Here is a 10,322-nt window from a genome sequence, read left to right as displayed (position 1 = left end):
CTCACCCAACCCACCCAACCCACCCAACCCCACCCCACCCAACCAACCTCCTCCAATGTACAGCTTCTATGCCAAATGTATATACACTCCTTTTCTGGACACTTTTGTATCACAAACAGTACTGTATTTGCAAATCTGATATGTCATAAATGTATAGATGTAGCAGTACTGTCTATCTGTATGTCATGTATGTCATATATGTTATGATGAATTGAAAATGGGGGACCCTGATGTAAACAAGACGAAAGTCTTTCTCTGGTCTGCATCCCCTTAACAATTGTATGTATTGAGCTGTACTGTACTGTACCCATTCTGCAATCTGTTAATAAACTTTTCAATCAATCAATCAATCAATGGTGTACCTTTCTACGGAAGCCCGAAGAGGCCATACATTCATACATTTTATTTACTCCGTTTTCCCGTGATAACGAGTTAATTTCATTTTTTTCTCATAACGGGATAATTTTCTCGAGATACCAAAGTCCGTTGTACATTGTAAAAGTGCTACCTACCACTTTTAGAAGGCTAAGTGCACCTAAAGAATGAAAGAATGAAGAACACCTGTCCATGCCACCTGATTCATTGCAAGCTATATGTAAAAATGAATGTATGATCACTGCTCTCTGTGAATAAAAGTTGAAGTTGAAGCAGCGGGAGTGCCTTCAGGAGAAATAACATTTAAAAACACTATTTACCAAAAGTCTTTACATAACCGAAAGAGAAAAGTTATGAAATGTCTTATCGTAGGCTATTGTGCATCGCTTAGCTGATTCCTACCTGAAAGTCTCCTCCTCTCCTCCATGCGCGGCATATTGACCGTAATGACTGGAATAATTATGTGGGCCACCGCAGGGAGTAGGGGGTATCTGCAGCGCCGCAGAGCCAGTCTGGACGGGTATAAATGGTCTGGAGAAGTATAAGTGGTCTGGACAAGTAGTTGCGAATGGGGGGGGGGGGGGGGGGGGGGGGTTCGTCTCGTTTACATAGGTACATTATACAGAGGGTTCGTCTCGTTTACATAGGTACATTATACAGACAGTAATGTTACATCTAGACATGTAATAATAGAGTAAACTTGTACCCATACAGTGTTACATCTAGACATACCAGATCTAGTAATAATAGAGTAAACTTAACTTTCGTCTCAGTAACAATGTTCATAAAGTGTTGAGTGCTACAGTGTAGGTTCGTTTATTAGGACAATTCCACCATTGTGGGGCAAGGACTAAGAATAGGCGACTTCTCTTTGATGACCCTCCCGGAGCTTGGATAGGAGTAGGAATAAACTGTACATATACAGCACTGTTTGAACGTGGCACACAACATACTTCACATGTCATTTCTCTTTTTGTTATTCCACCATTGTGGGGCAAGGACTAAGAATAGGCGACTTCTCTTTGATGACCCGACTTCTCTTTGATGACCCTCCCGGAGCTTGGATAGGAGTAGGAATAAACTGTACATATACAGCACTGTTTGAACGTGGCACACAACATACTTCACATGTCATTTCTCTTTTTGTTATTCCACCATTGTGGGGCAAGGACTAAGAATAGGCGACTTCTCTTTGATGACCCTCCCGGAGCTTGGATAGGAGTAGGAATAAACTGTACATATACAGCACTGTTTGAACCTGGCACACAACATACTTCACATGTCATTTTTCTTTTTGTTATTCCACCATTGTGGGGCAAGGACTAAGAATAGGCGACTTCTCTTTGATGACCCGACTTCTCTTTGATGACCCTCCCGGAGCTTGGATAGGAGTAGGAATAAACTGTACATATAGAGCACTGTTTGAACCTGGCACACAACATACTTCACATGTCATTTTTCTTTTTGTGGAGACGAAGACGGTGGATGTGTGCCCCTCTCACCCAACGTGGATTCTGCTATTCTCCAAGGACGGTGGACGTGTGCCCCTGTCACCCAACGTGGATTGTGCTATTCTCCAAGGACGGCGGACGTGTGCCCCTGTCACCCAACGTGGATTCTGCTATTCTCCAAGGACGGCGGACGTGTGCCCCTGTCACCCAACGTGGATTCTGCTATTCTCCCAGGACGGCGGCCATGTGCCCCTCTCACCCAAACGGCAGAATCTGCTCCGATAGAATGTTTAGTTAATAGCTATCAAAGCCTTTTAGTTTATAATTCCTTATAAACAGATTAAGTTTATAAGACACGCATTACTAATTTCACTTACACATAGCACAAAGTGGTTTTCGGTCCAGGCTGGAAAGACTATTGCATGTTTCATCTTCATGTCAGCCTAATATTTATGAAACATGAGTTTGCCATTAGAGTAGGGATGTGCCGTGAACATGGGAAATAATTGCGACAGCTCTGCTGTACACTGGGAACCTTGGTTGCTATGCCCACACAAAACCGCAAAACTTCACCCTGGACTCCGGTTTTCAAAGACCGGGGTTGCAGTGTAGCAAATCCCCGGTTGTGTGTGGCCGAACAGTGCAACTGCGCACATACAATCATGGTTATATTAAATCCAGCGCTCGTGTGGACTGGGCAACTTGCCTGCCATTACGTTGCGTTCTGAAAAGCGAAACTGACCCTGAAAACGAAACGAAAATGGCCCTGTGTGTAACTGCAGCCGTCTCTGTGCTAACAGTCACGTTTTCAGTACGAGAAGACAAGACGAAACTTCTTTCTCTGGTCTGCATCCCCTTAACAATTGTGTGTATTGAGCCGTACTGTATTGTACCCATTCTGCAATCTTGTTGCAATAAAGTTTTCATTCACACTCAAAATCTGTGTTCATTTTTTATTTTGCATACTAATGTTCTGTGTCTTGAGTCGTACTTGTATTGAAAAACTGATTTTATGTCTGAGGAGAAGACCGGTACTCATCATCTTCGTCTCCACAAAAAGAAAAATGACATGTGAAGTATGTTGTGTGCCAGGTTCAAACAGTGCTCTATATGTACAGTTTATTCCTACTCCTATCCAAGCTCCGGGAGGGTCATCAAAGAGAAGTCGGGTCATCAAAGAGAAGTCGCCTATTCTTAGTCCTTGCCCCACAATGGTGGAATAACAAAAAGAGAAATGACATGTGAAGTATGTTGTGTGCCACGTTCAAACAGTGCTGTATATGTACAGTTTATTCCTACTCCTATCCAAGCTCCGGGAGGGTCATCAAAGAGAAGTCGCCTATTCTTAGTCCTTGCCCCACAATGGTGGAATTGTCCTAATAAACGAACCTACACTGTAGCACTCAACACTTTATGAACATTGTTACTGAGACGAAAGTTAAGTTTACTCTATTATTACTAGATCTGGTATGTCTAGATGTAACACTGTATGGGTACAAGTTTACTCTATTATTACATGTCTAGATGTAACATTACTGTCTGTATAATGTACCTATGTAAACGAGACGAACCCTCTGTATAATGTACCTATGTAAACGAGACGAACCCCCCCCCCCCCCCCCATTCGCAACTACTTGTCCAGACCACTTATACTTCTCCAGACCATTTATACCCGTCCAGACTGGCTCTGCGGCGCTGCAGATACCCCCTATTGACCGCAGGACCAATTCTCGAAGACACTCTGATGTCACGAGACCGCCGCCATCTTGGTATAGGGGGACCATACGGATTTCTACCATCAAATCCATGCATTGAGCTCCGTTTTTAGTACATGTTTAATCACATTCTTGTTCATTTCATAACATTTTCATACGATTTGTTTTGAAAATATTGAGGCCAACATGGCATTTCACTATTTCGAAAGCCTTTCTGGTGATTCTAAGGCGAGATATGAGTCAAAGATCTCCCCCTGATTGACTTGACATAATGTCCATACAAAACACAGTCTGCAGACATGGCCATCTCTCGAATGCCCAAATTGAAGCTGCTGTGTTACGTTTTGTACTAATAACGAACACAGAAATCCAAATCGCAAGTTTTATATAATACCAGCTGTTATACAACGGCATGCAAATTTCTCGATTCTGATTGGCCATTCACACGTCTTTATTGGCAACAATCCACGCTGCTGGCCCAGGACCCGCCCACAACCGACCCACATCACATCACTCCGCCGGATCACAAGAAGGTGGCCAATAATCTTTACAAATGGATATGTTAATGGCGACTAAACGACTAAATATCAAGCGATTCTGTCAAGGGGAATGTGTTAGCCCTTTAAACAATGTTGGATGATGTAATTGATGGGTCTTGAGTCTATCTAGAACAAAAGAAAAATCGCGGATTGTTTGATTGATTAATTGATAGATTTAAATTTCTACTTCCTCCCCACTGACTGCACTGCAGCGTTCACTCTCACTGTCCGACGCTGGCGTACCCACAAACACACACACACACATACACACACACACACACACACACACACACATACACACACACACACACACACACACACACACACTGTGACACACACACACACACACGCACACACACACACACACACACACACACACACTCCTGTCTGCAACAGCGGGGGAATCAGACTGAGAGAGAAGCAGCGCTGTTTTAAGTGAGCATGGTCTATTGAATTGATTGATTGGTTGATTGCTAATTTTATTACTGTACCCCTGGTTTCCAACTGGTTAAGTTTAGGCTAAAAGAAATAAATAAAAAAATAGGGCGAAGAAAACGTTTTTTTCCTATAGGGCAAAGAAAACGTTTTAATTTGTTTTACCTACTTTATATTCTGCATCTGGTAATAAAATTTTCAATCAATCATTCCAATAATACACAGTTGGATGTGTTAGTTGGTTGGATGCACTTCAAGCTGCTTCCACATGAGGCAACTTCTCTCAATCATTCCAATAATACACAGTTGGATGTGTTAGTTTGGTTGGATGCACTTCAAGCTGCTTCCACATGGAGTTGTGGGAACTACTTTTTCTGGCGGATGGTTTTTTCAATAAATCTTCGATTAATGTGTGTTTATTGTATAGAAATAAGGTTGGATGAATCTGGCAGTTGTATAAAAGCTTTACACCACGTGCAGTCGTGATTTGTGACCAATAAACCATGCCTAGGGGGGTCTAACGACCCTCGGCTGCGCCTCGGGCCTAACAACCACCCCTAGGCATGGTTTATTGGTCACAAACCACTCCTGCGTGTGATGTAATGCTTAATTATGCATCACGGAGGAAAAGGTGGCTGGTGGCTAACGTTCGGCTAACTCGCTCTGTGTTGTGGTCGTGGTAGCTACATGCTAAGCTAACGTTAATTACATAATATCGATCCGATAGGAGCTTATCTTATCTAATCTTACGTGGTGGTACCACGTGTGCCACTACCCGATCAAACATCCACGTAAGATTAGATAAGATAAGCTCCTATCGGTTCGATATTATGTAATTAACGTTAGCTTAGCATGTAGCTACCACGACCACAACAAAGAGCGAGTTAGCCGAACGTTAGCCACCAGCCACTTTTTCCTCCGTAATGGTATAAAACTTGCGATTTGGATTTCTGTTTTTGTCATTAGTACAACGCGTAACACAGCAGCTCTTTGGCATTGTGAAGGACTGAAGAAAATTCCGCTTGATAGTCTTTAATTTGACGCTTTAACGATCCGTTTCTGCACTAAATGAACCGTACACAATGTACGAGGCGGGGCAGTTACCCCCCACGCTGCAGTTGCCTAGCAACAACAGGCAGGAAGTTGACTTCGAGAATTTCCATCACCCTATAGCGCTTCCAAAATGCTTTTCAATACCTTACATTCATAGAAAAAAAGATAAGAACATGTAGTTCGCCATGAGTCCAGCAGGTGACACTAGATTATGTTTTCCCCCCATTCATTCATTCCTTGTGTAGAAATGAAAGAACAGTTGTAGACAGTAGCCTTGCACTTAGAAATGGCTCCTTACCTCTAAGATCGATTTATTATTATTATTGGGAAACGAGGCCCAGTCCAGATCCAACCCTTTTCTGTCTTAGAGCAGTGGTTCTCAACCAGGGGTCCGGGAGGAGGTTCGAGGGGTAATACCTTTCACTATTTAATTCACTAGAGCAGGGGTTCCCAAACTTTTTCAGCTCGAGACCCAAAAGAGAAAGTCTGACCTGACATGCTAGAAGGGGTATAATATTTCATCTATATCACAATGAAATCTAATGAGAGGTATGTGGCTGGTTGAAATTTTCAACCAGCAGTTCGGGCTTGGTTTTTGAAAGTGCTATTATGAGGTCATGCTGAGCATTTAGTCTGTTTCTGTATTCGTTTTTCAGGTATGCTAGAGTAGAAAACCCAGATTCACATAAGTATGTGGTGCCAAACTGAATCAACACATCTACATCTAAAAAAAAACAAAAAAAAACACTGCAATAGAGAATCATAGATCTCACCCTCTCCCCCACCTACAGTACACAGTTGTGGCATTCTAGTCACAACAACAACAAATATCTTCTCAGATTGGGAGTCCCTGAGACTAAATCTAATCAAATAGGGGTCCACTGCCTAAAAACCACCGTCTTAGTGCCTGAAACAGTGACCTGTGCACATAATTACCTGAACACATCCCATGTTTGTATGTAAATTATGGAATATTTGCTAAATAAATATATAAAAAGCACTGAAGATATATAAATGACTATTTAATATACATATCACTGTTTTCAGATGAAACACTCATCTCCCCAAAAAAGTCTACATCTTGCAGAAATTACTGTTAAGTAAAACAACCTTCTATCCAGTTTGACATGATTCTTTAAGTTGTTCAATGTGTTGGATCTTCTGTGATCATAAAACATACGTACTGTAGCACATACAAAAAATTACAAGAAAACGTTCCCAGTCTCTTAACCTTTTCATTCTCTCTCGCTCTCTCCAAACCTTTTATGTGTAAGTCAAGGTTAATAATGTTAGCTTCACACAGGTTTGTAGGTTGCTGGTTTAAAAGCTTGATGGACTGCTTCTCTTTGATATCATATCTCACCATAAAAACATGTCAACAAATTCCAGTTGACCTGCTAATGATAAGGCAGTGATACACAGGGCAACTTTCCTTTTTTATCAAGTCTGATCAAATATATATAAAATGCAGTCCATTATGATGGGCAACAGTGTCCAAGAGGTTGCCTCAATGTGGTTGCTTTAATTACACAGGACAGTCTTCTTGTGAAACATAGAAAGACTTTCTGATGCTGTGGTTCACTTATATAATTTGCCTGGTGTAGATTCACCACCCATAGAGCAATCATTCTCAATGGTTTAAGGTCAGATTAGGGACAGAAGACATTTCTACAAGGTTATTCAAATTCAAAGAAAATCCACCAAATTGATTGAAAATTTGACCCCAACCCTCACACCAATGTCTACCTCGAGTCTCGTCAGTCAGTCCAGCATTATGTTGTCAGTGTCCTGGCGGACCTTTTGTATTGCAAAAAAGTCAAGAATTTAGACATTGAGAATTAGATTTTTGGTACCATTACTTTAGGAGGCACAAATAATGATGAAGTGTCTATATGAACTAATGAACCATACGAAGCTCACCAGGAAAGGGACTAAATATTGCTCCAAAATCTAGCAACATTTTGACAGGGGACATTTTCAAGGGGGCCCCTTGACCTCTCTTCAAGATATCTCAATGGAAATTGGCTCCATTTAAAACAAAAGTTAAATGTTGTGTGTGTGTATATATGTATATTTTATACAACGGCATGCAAATTTCTCGATTCCGGTTGGCTGAAACAGTCCATTTACACGTATGTATAGGGCACATTCCACGCTCCTGGTCCCAGGACCCGCCCACAACTGAATCACATCACTCCGCCGTGCTGATTCTTCGGAGAAAACAAGATGGCGGACAATAATCTTTAACAAATGGATATGATGATAGCGTCATAACCAGTGGTGCAGTGCTGGGCAACCGCGGTCAAACGGCGTTTGGGCTTCGAAGTGCGCGCATCCTATTATTATGCAAAGTCTAGGTGATAAGTGCCTAGACTTTGCATAATAATAGGATACCGTTTGGCCTCCGCCCATATTACGACTGCACCCCTGGTCATAACGACTAAATATAAAGCGATTCTGTCACGGCGAATGTCTTAGTCCTCTAAACAATGTTGGATGATGTAATTGATGGGTCATGAGTCATTGTAGAACAAAAGAAAAATCGCGGATTGATTGATTGATTATTTGCAATTTTATTTTAAATTTCTTCTTCCTTCCCCCTGACGCAGCGCTCACTCTCACACTGTCAAGACGCTGGCGTACCCACCCACCCCCACACACACACTCCTGTCTGCAACGGCAGGGGAGAGTCAGACTGAGAGAGAAGCAGCTGAGTGCTGCGCTGTTTTAAGTGAGCATGGTCTATTGAATTGATTGATTGCCAATTTTATTACTGTACGCCTGGTTTCCAACTGGTTAAGTTTAGGCCCTCTAAAGTAGGTTTAAAAAAATAAATAAAAAAATAGGGCGAATAAAACTTTTTTTCCCTATAGGGCAAAGACATTTTTAATTTGTTTTACCTACTTTCTATAGAAGCATCTAAGAATGAAGTTCTATAGAAAGTAGGTCTGCATACCCTTAACAAGTGTGTATTGAGCCGTACTGTATTGTACCCATTCTGCATCTGGTAATAAAATGTTCAATCAATCATTCCAATAACACACAGTTGGATGTGTTAGTTTGTTGGATCCGTTGGATGCACTTCCGAGCTGCTTCCACATGAGGCAACTTCTCTCAATCATTCCAATAACAGTTGGATGTGTTAGTTGGTTGGATGCACTTCCGAGCTGCTTCCACATGGAGGCAAATTGTCTTTGTTGTTGTGGGAACTACTTTTTCTGGCGGATGGTTCTCAATAAATCTTCGATTAATCTGTGTTTATTGTATAGCAATAAGGTTGGATGAATGTGGCAGTTGTATAAAAGCATTACACCACTTGCAGTCGTGATTTGTGAACAATAAACCATGCCTAGGGGGGGGGTCTAACGACCACCCCTAGGCATGGTTTATTGTTCACAAACCACTCCTGCGCGTGATGTAATGCTTAAATACACACTGGTATACTGTGGCATTTAGGTCTGGCTGGAAAACTGAGATTCTTCTGGATCCAAAGAGTCCACTCTGGTCAAACCATTTATTTATCGATTTATTTTTTAAACTTGACCTCACAGTATGACCCCGTTGTGACCTCTAGGATCATCACAGCCTCATGACCCACTTTACACCCAGAGACTAGAGACCTACAGTAGGACATTCAGATGATGTAGGGTTTGTAAGGTAGAGACGAACAAAATTATCGATAAATATTGATTTTATTATTATTTTGCATGTGTAAAAATAATACATTTAAAATACTTTTCTTAAATTTTTTTATTACGTTTGTGTGTGTGTCACATGCACTCACTGTAGTTTTTGCGGTGCTGTAGTTGGCCCATGACAAACTAACGTTAAATAAATGTTTACACATGCAAAAAAAAAAAATCGATAAGTGGTCTCAGCCTTAAGGGTTTGTCAAAGTACATGGAATTTTCTGAGCCATTTTCAGAAAGGAGCACTCGCCATCCCATCCCATGCGTTTGAACTGTTGGTTAGTATGTGTGTGCGTGTTCCTGTGCGTCACACATCTTGCATGCGTGTGTTAAACTGCATAACAAATAAAGACTTCCGTTTAAGCCTGGCATTGGCCAGATATCCAAGACACCCAGTTTATACATGGCAATACAGATCTTGTTTAAGCCTGGCATCAGCCAGATATCCAAGACACCATTTAAGCCTGGCATCGGCCAGATATCCAAGATACCCCGTTTAAGTATCAGTGCATCCTTATTTTCATGTTGTATTTCACACTTATGATTCATATTTATATTTTGTTAAATAAGCTTACCACAATAATGGAAGCCCAATAGCTTAAAAATCAGCTAGATATCCAATGTCTGAGGACAACCAGGCATACTTTTCAAAATCACCCACATGGCAAAATTATACATCTTCCATAACTTTACAAATTGATAATACAACAGGTTCAAATCTTAATTGTCTGGTTTCGGTCTTAGAAGAGATGATATTGATTGGAATGTCCTCCTGAGAACAGAGATGATTGAACACTTCACATGCCACATGAAGTGGCAGCCTGCAGGTGCTAAATAAATTGTTTGCATGAAACGACAAAGACAAGTGTTTTCCGTTAAATAAAAGATTTTGGTAACTGCAATTCTGCCTCTACTTGATTCCCCACTACAGCATACCGATGTCATGGTAGACAAAAGAAACAAATATATAAAAGTGTGGTTAAAACAAATACAAAGCACACAGGTTCATGTTTTAGAATAGCTAGTAGGTGAAAATACCATAGGCCAGAAAACAAATGCTAGCCA

The sequence above is a fragment of the Notolepis coatsorum genome (genome assembly GCF_963971535.1).
Source record: "Notolepis coatsorum genome assembly, chromosome: 11".
NCBI lineage: Eukaryota > Metazoa > Chordata > Actinopteri > Aulopiformes > Paralepididae > Notolepis > Notolepis coatsorum.
The sequence above is the reverse complement of the archived record's forward strand: the minus strand, read 5'-3'. Positions refer to the sequence as shown.